A 15,038-nucleotide genomic window follows, 5' to 3' on the forward strand; every position below is an offset into this window, starting at 1 on the left:
TCACACTTCTAGGTATTTACCAACTGGATTGAAAACTTATATGTCCAAACAACACCATGCACATGAATGCTTACAGCAACGTTATGATTGCCCCAAACTGGAAGCAACTGAGATATTCTAAAATAAGTGAATGAATAAACCCACTCTGGTACAGTCTTACAAGAAAGCATTATTTAACAATAAAGAGAGATGAACTATCAGGACACATGATATGGGTAAATCTTATATGTATATTTCAAAGAGAAAGCAGCTAGTCTATGATTGCATATGTATGATTCCATCTATATGGAATTCTGAAGAAAGCAAAAATATAGAGATGATGAAAAGATCAGTGGTTGCCAAGGTTTTGTGGGTAGGGAGAGTTGAATGGATGAAGTATAGGGAGTATTTTAGGGCATTGAAATATCTGTTTGCTATTGTAATGGTGGATACATAACACTGCATTTTTCAAGTAACAGAACTTTATAGCACAAAGATTGAATCCTAGTTATACAAATTATATATAAAATATGTAACATATATATTACATGCACCATATATAATATGTTACATATTATATATGTATGTATGTAATATATAGGTAACATATATATTACTATATATATATATATATATAGGATCTTGTGGGGATTCAAAGATGGAATGCAGAATATGATGAAACAATCCAACTGTATTGTGAATGCATGGAAAAACTGCACTGAAGAGATTCAGGGGAAAAGGTCCTGACCTAAGTAATTTTGGAAATGCATAGAGTCTGTGCAACTTAAAACAAAATAAATGGTACATAAACTGTACTCTAGTTGATAAAGCTGTTTCTTCCTGTAGTATCAATTAACAATTCTGTAACACTATGCGTGTACACTGACTGAAACTGGAAATTGAAGTAAATGGATGGCAAATGGTAGGAGAAGGAATAATCACTCCAGTTAACATACCAACTCTCAGAATTTATTCTAAAATGTATGCTACCAATGAGACACACTTTAGCATAAAAATACAGAACAACTAAAAATGAAAGATATAAAGGACAATGTAGAGATACAAATGAAACTAAAATCAACAGATTTCATTAATATAAAAAGTGTAAGAAAAGAAATATTAATAGAGGTAAAAAGGGGCCTTTCCCGGTGATAAAGGGGTCCATCCGGTAGGAAGTTACCACAATCCTAAGCTATTGGAATCCATACATCATTCCAACATGCATAAAGCAAATTAAAAGAGAATTTAGGCAAATGCACAATCATATTGGGAGTCATTAAAACACATTTCTTAATAGTTATAGAACAAGCAGACAAGAAAATCAGTAAGGACATACAATGTATTAACAACAACATTTGTGAAACTTGATTTAACCAACTTAAGAAAAATATCCAATATCAATAGAATTTGCATTCTTTTTAAGGTCTAATGCCACTTGTACAAAAATTGTCCACACCCTGGCCGATAAAGAAATCCTCAAGAAATCAAGATTAAAATTAATCAGAAGATATCTTCTGAAGATAAAGTTAGAAATCAATAACAAAATAACTAGAGAGTTCCTAGCAGTATGAAAAATAAACAGTACAATTCTAAATATCTCAAAAATAAAAGAAATCACAATTATTATTTTAAAATATTTTAAACTAAATGCTAATTTGATACTGCATGTTGAAATTTTACAGTATGCTGATAAAGCAATGCTTAGAGGAAAATTTAAACCAAAATGCACAAATCAGAAAATAAGAGACTGAAAGTCAATCCAATTTTCCATCTTAAAAATCTAGAAAAAAATAAGCAAATCAAAATAAAATAAATAAAATGATAATAAAAATAAGAAATCAATGGAGTAGAAAATAAAAAGTAGAGTAAATCGATAAAGACAAAATTAGTTCTTTGAAAAGAATAATTCAGTTAATAAGCTACTGGCAATACAGATCAAGGAAAAAGAGAGAAAGGACAAATTACCAATATCAGGAATGTAACAAGGATACATCAAGAGATCCCAAATATACATTATTTGATCCTTCCTACATATTAAGAATGCTTGAGATTGGCTGTTCTAGGATTAAATTCAATTGTTTAATGATTTCAAGGCGTCTAGTCCTCCTCTTTGTGTTGCTAAATGGCTGCCACAGCTCCAGACATCACATCCTTGAAGAACCACTGTCAAAGGCATTAAACGGGACTGAGGCTTTCTCCTCACCTGCCCTATTATATCAAAAGGAAATTCTTCCCCAGAATTAAGCCAATAGGCTTCATTTTATAAGTCGTTAATCAGAATTAAGGTTACATGCTCTTCAAACAGAGACGGTGACCATATACCACGATACCAAAGGCTCCTCAACTATATATGGAATTTTTTTAATCATCAAGAAAGATGAGGAGCAATAACACTGGGGTAGGCAACCATGTTCTCTGTCACATTTAGCGTTCTTCTCAGCTCCATGAGTAAACACAGTCTCTCTTTTGAAAAAGCTACTGTTGGTTGTCTGTTATTTGCAAATAAAACTATGTGGTCTAATACAAACTGAATACTATTTATTCATTAGTGCCTGTCCTTGGAAATCAAGATAATGAATATACCAGCTACAAACCACTCATAATCATTAAGGAAAAACATTCATCTGTTAATGCCGATCATTCCTATGTCTGTGTTAATAAACATTTTTATAGATAATAAAATAATATTTACAGTATTTTATAAGGCAAGGGGCTTTTTTGTTTGGTTTTTTTTGTTTGTTTGTTTTGTTTTGTTTAATATTTACAGTATTTTATAAGGCAAGGGGCTTTTTTGTTTGGTTTTTTTTGTTTGTTTGTTTTGTTTTGTTTTACCCTGGTATATACACATATCAAGTACATGGGTAAGTACAATGCAGTTCAAGACATGGTTTCAGTTGCCTGCCATGGACGAGATACCCTGCTATGTGAGGAGCACACTGGCCTCTACAACTCTCAGTCTACAACGTGCACAAATCATTCCAACTTACTGAAGCAGGAGCTAAAAGAGAGCGGACACATCCAAGAAAAGTCAGAAAAGTGTTCCTGGCAGAGAAGCATTGGGTAAAAATATACATCCTGATGTTTGATCATGTGCTTTTTCTTGTTCTAACTTTACCCAAATGGAATTAGACACTGACTGATGTATGGCTCATTTTGAATTCCACTGTCCCTCTATGATGGAAATCTAATGTAAAATGTTTACTCTAAACTGGGTGGTACACAAAATATTGATACTATGATTGAATCAGAAATGTATTTGGATCCTCTGCACATCATATAGTTTGTTTCCTAAACAAATCTGGTTAAAGAAAACATCAAAGGTATTTTTGAGAGAATAGAACTTGGGAAAATAAATTCAGTCCAGCTGACATTAAACTCTGCTCCTGTCAAACCAAACAGGATTTTAATGTATCTTGCCTGTTAAGTATTAGTGAGGAATCTGTCCAAACAGTAAAAAATAAAATCCCACAGTCACTAAATCAAAGTAATTAGAACTCCAGTGATGGGTGAAAGTGGAATCAGATGTTCTCCCTCACTGGGAAGTATCAGTTGGCTGGGGTATTTGAAAATCCATGACTTCAGACAGAGAGCTGCAGCTAGATATTATGACAGAGGATTTTGTGTGTTATGCAGGTTACACTGAGCTATATTTTTGCCAATTTCATGTAGGAGATGAATTATATAGAGAGATTAGATTTTTGGAAGCCATGTGCTGATTTTCCAACTGCAACCTATAGAAGTTAGCTGTGTACATACATCAGTCATCCCCAGATGTTTTACTATTTTGCCTGTAAATTGTTAGTGTAGAATTCTTCTTAATTTGGGACTCTGGTATATTTTACTCCCTAACTCCTGTAACAGGATGGAAGTTCTGTTAACTGTGCTGGGCATTGTAAGTCTCCTCCAGCGAGACCTAGAGTAATGGCAGCCACAGATGCCTCACGAATCAGAGCACTAGGTCCTGAGGTAACTAGTTGAATGGTGAGTGGCTTTCTCTGTTAAGCAGATTTTAACATTTCAAAATGATTTCTTACATCTATTTTAATCCTGGATTACAATATATATGGAAGAATATGGAATACAAATAAACTAATAAAACAGAAAATAAAACACTCCAGAAAAAATGTCAACAAAATTGGCCACTTTGTTGTGTCATATATAGCAAGAAAACCTACAATTTTTCAGTGATGAATAGTATTGGGGATGGATACAGACATTGACACACCTTGCATTTTAAAGTCTAATACTAATAAAAATAATACTGATTTCAAACATACCTTGACCCATCACTACCTGGTGGCAGGCAAACCTTCACGTTTTCAGTGCAGTACATCCCTTGATCCTCACACTGACCTTTAAGTGTTTTACAGATGAGGAAATTATGGTCCTGCCTAAGTCACAAAGGCAAGTCGCCTAACAGCACACAACTGCTCATGTGGGTCTGGGGTTTGGACACTGCACAGTAGAACCACAAAGCCGATTACTTTAGCCACTTTCCTTCACCACCTCCTCACTTTGAAACATGGCATGTCAGGAAAGTTTGCCTCGTAATCCAGTTATGCAATGACTTTATCAAGAGTAATTTTCATCCTTTAATGTCCAACTATTATATCACCATTTTAAGAAATTCCCATTTCCATCAGCAGTGTACCCCACAGGCATTAACCAACATAAGGGTGTTTTACAAGCCAGCAGGGTTTCGGAAGACAGGGCATCCTGCAGAGGGGGGACAAAGACCCCAGGATGCAGGGAGTTGGTGCTACCTTCCCACCTTGGCCAGCTGCTGCCTTTTCTTCAGCTCCACGCAATGCCTCCCCACCACACAGGTGCTGGAGGTGAGCAGGTCTTCCTCTTCTTATTCCCTCATCCCAAATCCACAATCAGGGTTGTGGTGGTGGAGGTTCCTGGAAGTCAGGCAGGACACATGTGACACTGGGGGTGGTGACATCAAATCACCTGTTTGGACTTAACATTTCCAGCATGCTGTTTATCCTGTGGGTAGCAAGAACATTGCGTCTCCAAGAGTAACCTGACTCACCCAAAGTCACCTGGAAGGGAGAGCCTATGGGCTGGTTCCTCACTCGAGCTGCCCCCAGGCAGAAGCCAGCAGAAGAGGAGGGAGTGGCATTCGGTGATGAGCCGTCTCCTCTTCTCATCAATCCCATGAGACATGTAGTAATAACTCCATCTTACAGATTAGAAAAGTCTTGTTGTGGCCAGGTCCCTCGCTCAGGGTCACAGACTTTGAAGGTGTCAAAATCTGAAGTCAAACCAAGGCACCTGGTACTCTGGGGAGACAGTGGCGTCCTGAGAAGACAGGATACCTGCAGCCTGACCACACGGAGGTTGGGCATTTTGTCCAGGGTGGTCTTGGATAAACATACAGTTCCATCAGCCTTCATCCCTCTCAACTTGGACATTTTGCCATAATTAAAGAGTGAGCTTCTCTCTTGCACCTCAAATTCAGAAGTCTGACCCTGCGAGTCAATTTATTAGGCAGATGATACCCTCACAGAGTATGTTTTCCACCCTAAATATATCAGGAAGACTGTCTGCCTGATTTCTCTTTTAGTCTTGGCTACTTCGGAAGTTGGCTTATTGAGAAAGAGTATGGGGTCATTTTGCCTTATCATTTCCACCTCCAGGCAATCCGCAGAATAAGTAGATCCCAGGAAATGCAGGAGTTTATTACAAAGTGAAAAATGTAACTACACACCTGAAATTCTGTGCAAGTCCACACCGGGGCTTAAAGTGGTTTGATGTGGACCTTCCTGCAGATGTTTTCTTCTTTCGAGTAAGCATTCTGCCATGTGCAGTGTATTTGATTGTCAGAGACTTCAGTGTGTCTCTTCATTTGTGAACTGCAGGAACTCCACAAGACGGATGGTCAGGAGAACTAGTTTCAGGACCTATTTCTGCCACAGGATGATTAAGTTCTTAAAAGTCATAGTCTCCTTGCTTTTAAAATGGGGAAGAGAAAAATAAGAACTTCACGAGTTATTTTGAGAGTCATATGAGATTTTGTATGCAAAACACTAAATAAAACTGTAAGGCATTATATCAATGCCAGCTATATCATTACTAGTACTGTTGTTAAATTATTATTATTATTACAAAAGTATGTAGTTGGCTGTCTTATGGGATGTAAGGCTTCATTGTAATTAATTATGTGATGTGACATGAAGGGTCTCGTGGTGTAGCAACTTCACTGGGTGTCACTGGAAAGAAAAACTGTTTGGGAAGGACAGTGAACTGAGCACCAATTGTCTTGCAGAAAAGGACCAAAAAAGACAAGAATGAGTATAAAATGCATGCTTTGTCAAGCTTCTGGGTGGAATGAGTTCCTGAGACCGGAAGCCACAATCATCCTAAAGAAACGTCTGATGGACAAGAGTTCTAAAGGGGTTGCTGGCCTGCACTTTGCCCTGCAGACCATGGGCTCTGATGGGGCCTCTCATCCCCCAGCCATGATCCGCAGGTTAATGCTCTCAGAGTTACCAGCCCCGCATCTGTGGCCTCTGGCTGGAACACATATTATTTGGGTAACTGAGAAACAATCTCCCTCCCTATCAAGCTCTTATGGACAGAAACTAATGTTTGTCTGCTGAGCACATGTATGTCACTTGATGTTCCACCTGTGTTTATTCTAGAGGACATTCTGATCAGGGTTTGGAATTCACACAGAGAAACTCACTGGCTTACTGACACTTCCAGAATTGCTACTACCATAATCACACTCAGATTTCCATCGGCAAATATGTATAAGGCAGTGGTAGGGAGAGGATGAAGATATTTTTCCTGGGGAGCAGACGGTCTGAAGCTGAGAAAAGGAATATCTGATTTGTAAACCAGACACAGAAGACATAGAAGGCCAAGGTCCTTCTATAGGACCATCTGGTCCTATAATGAACTAATGCTGATGCTTCTGATTTTTCAGTAGACCTTTTAGCACATGATTTAATCCACAATCGGAACTAGAGAAATGCTGCCCATCTTAATTGAGTAGCAAAGCAGTGAGCACTGCCTCAGTCCTTCAGACACTGAGCAGGGTTGGGAGGCAGGGTCTCGTAGGACAGTCGGACTGGCTGCTTCTCCTCCCAGCTCCTCACAAGGCCACTCTTAACTTCCCAAAAAATGCAGTTTTATTGGGGCTGGTGTTGCGGAGGATGCTTTCTTTCCCTTTAACAAGCTATGGGTCATGCAATGATGATTTTTTGACACCATAACAAACTTGCAATGAGCAAGCAGCTCTTATGTCTCAGGAGTCTACACTTGCTGTAGATACAGATGTGAATAACCTTCTCTGCTCTAGCAGAATTCACTTTCAATAATACCATGTGATAAGTACTTTAATACTAATGTACACCGACTGCCACTAGGGCACTAAGGAGGAAGTGATGAATTCTTCCATAGGGAATCAGGAAGGACTTCTCAGGTAGGTGACATTCGAGCTGGGTTTTGCAAGATGAATGGAATTTTCCGGTTGGGGAAGGAAGGAATGACGGCATAGTGATTTGTATGTTGAAAGACATGGAGTTAAGGAAAGTCTTGGAATTTTCCAGGGACCATAAGAGGTAAAGTGGTACTTGCTTTGGGGGAAGGGGACCGGGTGGCCAGAAAGGAATTAGAAGTGGGGTAAAGTTTTGAATGGCTTATGATACTCTTCATACTTTATCTTATGCACAAAAGGAGACGACAAAAGCTTTCCTTAAGTAATAGATAAAAGGAATTGGCATTTGGACATTTCGGCACTAAAAATGACAAGATTGGGACTTCCCTGGTGGCGCGGTGGTTAAGAATCCATCTGCCAACGCAGGGGACACAGGTTGGAGCCCTGGCCCGGGAAGATCCCACTAAGCCCGTGCAACACAACTACTGAGCCTGCGCTCTACAGCCCGTGAGCCACAGCTACTGAGCCTGCGTGCCTGGAGCCCATGCTCCACAACAAGAGAAGCCACTACAATGAGAAGCCTGTGCACTGTAACAAAGAGTAGCCCCCACTCGCAGCAACGAAGACCCAGTGCAGCCAAAAAAAAAGACAAGATCCCATGAATGTGGAAAAGCATGGGTAGACCTTTCAAAGAGTGATAGAACTTGCAAGCCTACAGGTTGATGGTCGTATATATCATCCACCAAGAAATGAACCCAGGAAGAAAAGATTTGGATTTTGAAGCATAACCAGATATGATGATAATGAGTTTAGACTTGGACATGTTTTTATGGGTTTGCTTTCAGATCACAGGTCAAGGAACACCACAAGCTAATGTGTTTACGATTGCACATAACATGTACAGAGAACTGGTTTTTTTTCTTGTGGTTACAATATAAGGAAAAGTAGCATGTGGCATGTCTTGAACAATTGTTTGGGGCTAAATTGTGAAAGGCCTTTAAAAATGGGCATGTGTCCATTAGAAAACAGAGTCAGGAGGATCTTGAATAATTATTATAGCAACAGGACAAATAGATGTGAGCCATTTTATTTTTTTTAAATGACAGGAATATGAAGAGGAAGGATGAGTCAGAGGTGACTCCAAGTTTTCAAATTTGGTGAAAGGTTTTGGAGCGTTCACTTTATTATGTGGTACTGAGCAGAATTGAGTGAATGCAACCATTACAAATTACAGCGGGCCAGACTTCCAGCAAAGCTGTGCATCTGGAACATATACTCTGAGCAGGAAGGGAAGGGTCAGCTGAGCCACTCAACTGCCATGAAGTCAACTCACTTTATTTGATTGACTAGATAAGGATGAAGCAAACTAAAAGGGGACACGCTGACAGATGACAAAAAGAACAGTAGACATCAAAGGCACAGTACAGAAAAAAATGCATAAAAGCTGAAGCGTCTGAGGACATTGGCACAAAGGTAAATAGATAACCTATCTCAGTAGCCCATGGTGGTGGTCATATAAATTGTCCCTATTTAAAAATGTTGATTTTGACTCATCACAGCAATGTTTAAAAACAAAGAAATATATGTAACAAGCTTTGGAATTATTTTAATAAAAATTGTGAAAAAAAATTAAATGCTAAAATTTTCATTACCTGCAATATTTATATATGTAAATAATCTTGCCAAATATTATTGGGAAAGTAGTTGAGCAGTTTGTTAGTAAGTAGAATTCATATGTGGATGAATAGAAAGAGTAAATATAAATTTTTTTCCTTTACTACTCATTCAACTGGATTGTTGCCATTCAAATTTTTTTTATAACTTCAACTTGTAATGCTATTTTGATAATGGAATTCTATTGTAATTAATATAATCAAATATATTTCATCTGAGATTCATTTGGGACCTAGCCATTTATACAAATACGATGTTCTATTGAATTTCAGTTACTAAAATAGAAATTATGTCAAGATACATGCAAGAAATGATATAGTGAAAATGAACCTAGAATGTAAATATTAATGTGGCTATTTTAGACTGTTTCTTGACATTTTTTTCATATTAAAGCAACATAATCCTTTTATTATAGCCATAGTCTATTATTATTATTTAAATTTCAAGAGTTTGTGGTCTCTTTAGTTGCTCAATTGCTATTATTCATATTAATTACATATTTACCATATAGAGTTTCAGATTGTAATTTGGAAGCTGGCTAGCAGGATAAATCATTAGCTATCAAATTATTTAGTAAAAATTAAAGCACGTAACATTTTCTGTAATAATGTAGTTAGAAGCATATGTTTTTGAGTAAATAGACTAGTCATTCATGGAATATGGGATTAAGTGCACTAGCAAATCTGTTCCCACCCAAAACTCAGATTCTAGGCAGAGGTTTCTTTTTTATAGGATATTTCCTCTCAGAGGCTGTGTGAGGTTAAAACTGGTCCAAAACAAAGTCTGTGAGGGCAACTTAAGTCAAGAGACTGAGCAACTGTCCTTTGCAGGACAGGGATTGTAAAAGGAAGTCAAAAGCTAGAATTAGATATGGATAGAAACTGAACTATCCATTGTCCATAGACAATAAACATTGTTTCTTCCAGTTTCAAATTTTGTTTTCAGTTAAATGGAAAATCCATCCAATCATGTTAAGATATTAAGTTCTTGCTGTAAATTAACAAAGTTACTGTTGGGGTAGGTATGGAATGTCAGCTTGGATGGGATTCTACGAAAACACTGTGACATATTGCAAATGTTACAAATTGTGTGATCTTTTCAAAATTATTTAGCTTTCAAAAACCTCATTTCCTCACCTATAAAATGGAAATAATAAAAACTACAGGGCAATCTGTTGTGAAAAATAAATACATAGTAAAGATATATAGTAGTTGACACAGAGGAGTTGACATATGATGTTAATCCCTGACCTCATCCCCTTAAGATGGAAAAGTTGCTCAGGTCTTATGTCTTTTGCAAGGCGCATAGGACTCACAGAACTTCCAGCCGTTCATAGTCCCCCCGGTTTCATGTCAGACATCAAGCAGTTACGTATTGGAAGATGCAGGCAGAGAATTCCTTGGCAAACTCTTTTCTGTAGAGGTGAATTCCTCGCCATCCTTGGATTTCTGTACTGCAATAGATACCTATTTTTAGTTGCAGTAGAATACCTATTCTTTGCCCAAATCCTAGAATGCACCAAATGGGAAGCAAAATATGCTTAGAAAGGCAAATGGAGCAGTTTCACAGATTCCCTGGTCGCATGGGGCCCTGAGTGCTCTGTGGCTCCACTGTTCCAGGTACATGTGTTTTGTTCTGGGGAAGATTATATATAGGATGTATGAACAACGAGGTCCTGCTGTACCGCACAGGGAGCTATATTCAATATCCTGGAATAAACCACAATGGAAAAGAATATAAAAAAGAATGCATATATGTGTATAACTGAGTCGTTTGCTGTACAACAGAAATTAGCACAACACTGTAAATCAACTATACTTCAATTAATTTTAAAAAAGGGAGGGTGGAGGGAATATCCTGATGGGCCTTCCAGCCACGGTAAGACTCAGCTTTGTGTGAGAGCCATGCGAGCACTGGAGGCTGGTGTGGAGTGCAAGCAGAGGAGCCGCTTGGTGGAAAGGCTATGCTGGTCCATGTTAGGTGTTTGCTTTGGAAACCAGTGTCCAGCATTGTAAGTGCACTGGACACACTTAACATTTACCCACACTTCACTCCCCCCACCTGTCAGATGCTCCAGCACCTGGTAATTTGCACCACAACAGCCATTCACGTGCTCCAGGTGTTCAAGAAATGTCCATTGCACAAATGGATAACCATGTTGAAATATGGATCATAACTTTCAGAGCTGAGGATTGAACTTTTTAACCCCCTCTAATAGAATAAACTGTGTGTGTATGTGTATAAAATTGTCTGTTTAATTCTCATATCAAGCTGCAAGGCTGCTACGTGTTCCCCCATTTCATAGAGAGAGAAACTAAAGACTAGAAATGTTAAGCTAGTCGGTGGTGGAAGTGGTTGAACCAGGTTTGCACTGAGGTCCTTCTGTGTGAAAGTCTAATTCCACTTAATGGCACCTCGCTGACTTTATAGACAAGCCCTCTTCTGTTTCTCTTGATTATGACTTCTAACTTAGAGTGCTTTTTGCAGGATTTGTATTTCCAATTAATATCCTCAGTTCTTTTCCGTGTGAGAGTAGCTAACGAGCTCTCTCTTAACACAGAGACTCATCTGGCAACACATCTATATTTTTTATACAGATACCTGATCAGTTTGTTGATTAATTTCAATCCAGATTTAAGTCTTTCTTTAGAAATGTGGAAGGTTTTTCCTCAATAAGAATTTAACTTTCTTCCTTCGTACTGTGATCCCTCTTCAGAAATATTCTAAGCATCTTTACTGAGAACCAGTAGGCACAGGCCTGAAAAACTTTCATTATGTGAAGAGGGTATTCGGCTAATTATGAGAAAAATATTGGACAGAAACAGACTGAAAACAGATATTCAGTATCACTTTAATTAGGCTGTACTGCTTGAGGAGTCTCTTCAAAATAATAGTCTTGATATTATTATAAACATGTTTAACAAAAAGGCATCTTGGCAATGCTTACTGTCAGACCTGGCAATTAATTGAACTGACATTAATATTTAGACATTTAAGCGGAGCTCGCTGCACCTGGGGCAGCGGGTGATAGAGCTGCTGCAGGAGGCCCGTCAGTACTGGGGGGCAGGGGCAGGGGGAGGCAGAAGTACTGCCGAGCTGGGCCAGGGACCGCAGGGGCCGCAGGAAGTGCAGAGATCAGAGACCACATCACATCAGACGTTACAGAAAAATCACAAGAGATTTTAGAGTAAAATTCTACTTTACCAAATAATCTATCACCTTCTTAAAAGCACCATCATAATTAACGCCATGGAATGAGTGAAGACAATGAGCCCCTGATATTTAGGAAAAATGTCAGGCAATGATCATTTTAAAAGCAGAATAAGAGGAGCAATAAGCACACGCAGCACCAGGAGTGGTGGAAGGGTCCGCGTGTTGGGCAGCATTTCTAAATGAGTAAGTGTTAGCAATGCTTCAGTTTTTCTCTGTAGCTTGCTATGTAATTTTAAAAAAGTAATAATCTGCCATGAATAAGCAAAAGAAGGAAACAAAAAAGAAAAAGAAAAGACCTTGCGTCACAGACAAGGGATGTCTTAAGGACATTTTAAGAGCATTTTAGTGGTTCAGAGGGAACCACTGGAAAACTCCTGGATGAAGACTGATGAGCCACCCAGTGGTGTGGACACCACTGAACAGGACCCCACTAAGCTTTGGATGACCACCAAAAGTTCATGTAGTGTGGAGCTAACACTGCAGAGGACTCCATCCCGGACGGTGAGGTCACCATTCTTGGTGTCGCGTGAGAACAGGATGAGAAACCGGGCTTTACCAAAAAGGCCTCACATGGTAAGTTGGACAGCTTGTTACCAACATGCTTACCGTGTGGTTCTCCTTATTGATCTGCTTGATCAGATGTCTCAGCTACTAATATAGTGAAAGACCACATTTTTAAGCCTGGAAGAGCAGCATCTCACCGACCGGCACAGCTAGAACTAGCAGAGGAACCTGGAGACATCCTGGTACAGAGGTGCAAGGTGATGACAGGCTCCTGTTCTGTAAATGTACTTCTAACCACTTGCAAGACGCATGAGTGGGCTCTGAAACTGAACTCTTGATGTGACACATAGACCCCAATGTTGATTCCCAGTTCAGTCTGTGGTGATGGGAGTAGAGGCCTTAGAGCATCTCAGATAGGTCATTTCATGCCCATGCCTCATGAATGGACAGCTGAGGGGTCCAGCCTGAGTAGTTGAAGAAATGCAGTGCTCCAGAATCGTTCTGAATTCTCGGGTGTTCTCTACTTCAGCATGCCAACTTATTTCTGTGGACAGACACTAACATTCAGAGTTGCAACTGAGGCGACCAATGACCAAAGATTGTCTTCTTGACCAAACTCTAAGAAAATACGCTTGCTTGTATGAAAAATACGGTAATGTGTCCAGGAGTGATGAAGCAGCACATCAACAATTTACCTTCAAATAATTGTTTAAAGTTATTCAAACTTGTAATTTAGCTGTAAGTTTGAAAGTGATTCAGAATTAGCAGAATAATACACAGGAAGGAAAAGGTGTCTACGCTTCGGTTTGACTGTGCCCAGAGTAAAGTTTATTGCTCTCTTAATTGGTCTAATTCAGATACATAATAAGTACTTATTAAAATTCACCAAATTAATAAATGAGTTGGTGAATAAAGGAAATATTAACTCATATTTTATAAACTTTAAGCTTACAAAATTGTCCTTCAAATATTTCTGACTCTGTATTTTTAAAATCTTGTCAGCATTGGTAAATATTTACATAAGATTAAAATTAAATTTCCCCTCTGTGTTTATGAAATTTTCTGCTATAATTAGTATAAATTCAGCTGCAGGCAACAAAAATCCAAGTCAACTGATTAAAAATATTGACTTCTATTCTCTCTCATAACAAGAAATCTAAAGGCAAGAGGTTTCCAGATTTGGTTAAATCAGTGGCGCTTCAGGGTAATCAGGGGTCTAGAATTTTCCCTTTTTCCACAGACCCCTCTTCAGCATACTGGCCTCTGTCCACAACTTTGTTCTCTGAAGGCTATCACAGCTCCAAGCATCTCCTCATTACACAGCCATCTATGTGCTCACCAAAGGAAAATTCCCTTCATAGGACTCATTATAACAGTGAAGGAAACTTCTCTCAGAAGTGATCCCAGGAATTGTCTCCTCATGCATCAGAATTATCCTAATCTTTTGCCTCAACCACGCACTGGCAGGGAGGAACCCCCATACTTAGGGTAAAGCAATCAAACTTGGCCCTCTTAGACTGGTGGTGATATGGGAGGTGTGGAGGTGATGCCTTTGCTAGATTGCATGACCATAGACTAAAAGAGGATATTGTTCAAAAAATGTTGAGGTTCTTCTAACCAGAAAAAAATAAGGGAGTGGCAGCAAAGCATTTGAATAGACAATCAAAATTTTTGCAGCAATGGTAAACAAGAGGAAAAATTATACACCAGAAGGGCAAATAAACTTGAGCTGGCCATTGGGCAATCTCTACCACTGCCCTTTTGACCAAGAATCTTTTCTTTTTCTTTGTCGTGAGGGGCACCCTTTCTGTTATGGTTTCAATAGACACACACACACGTACACACACACCACCTTTGTAGAAAAACAGTATCTTTCCAGAATAATCTACCCTGTCCTGTATTCCCTGCTATTTTCCTCCTAATATGACTGAATACATGATACCAATAAATGCTTCAAAAACAGATGACATTGGTTAGTCTCTGAAAGTAGGTCATTTGCAAAGCTACACAAGAAGTATAAACAATAATTGGCAAATACAATAATTTTTAAGGTAAAAAATTTTATTCTACTCCTATGAATAAATGACTCTATACGTACCTTGCATTACCAACAGAATTTTGTATAATATTTATCTGTACAACTTGCTACAGTCAAGACATAACTTAATCTAATAAGCAGTGATCAATCCCAGAAAACCACCCAAAAAAACTGAATTCAAATTTGCTCATTATCCTTCCTGTGGATTTTAGAAGTAGATTATTATTTATTCAATTTGCA

At 38.5% G+C, this 15,038-nt stretch overlaps 1 pseudogene; it reads left to right on the forward strand.

The window, feature by feature from the left end:
- The first annotated feature begins 6,275 nt into the window (after window positions 1-6,275).
- LOC117203285 (cytokine receptor-like factor 3) lies at window positions 6,276-13,371 on the forward strand (annotated as a pseudogene).
- Window positions 13,372-15,038: the final 1,667 nt, after the last annotated feature.

Source organism: Orcinus orca, chromosome 13 (genome assembly GCF_937001465.1).
Source record: "Orcinus orca chromosome 13, mOrcOrc1.1, whole genome shotgun sequence".
Lineage (NCBI taxonomy): Eukaryota > Metazoa > Chordata > Mammalia > Artiodactyla > Delphinidae > Orcinus > Orcinus orca.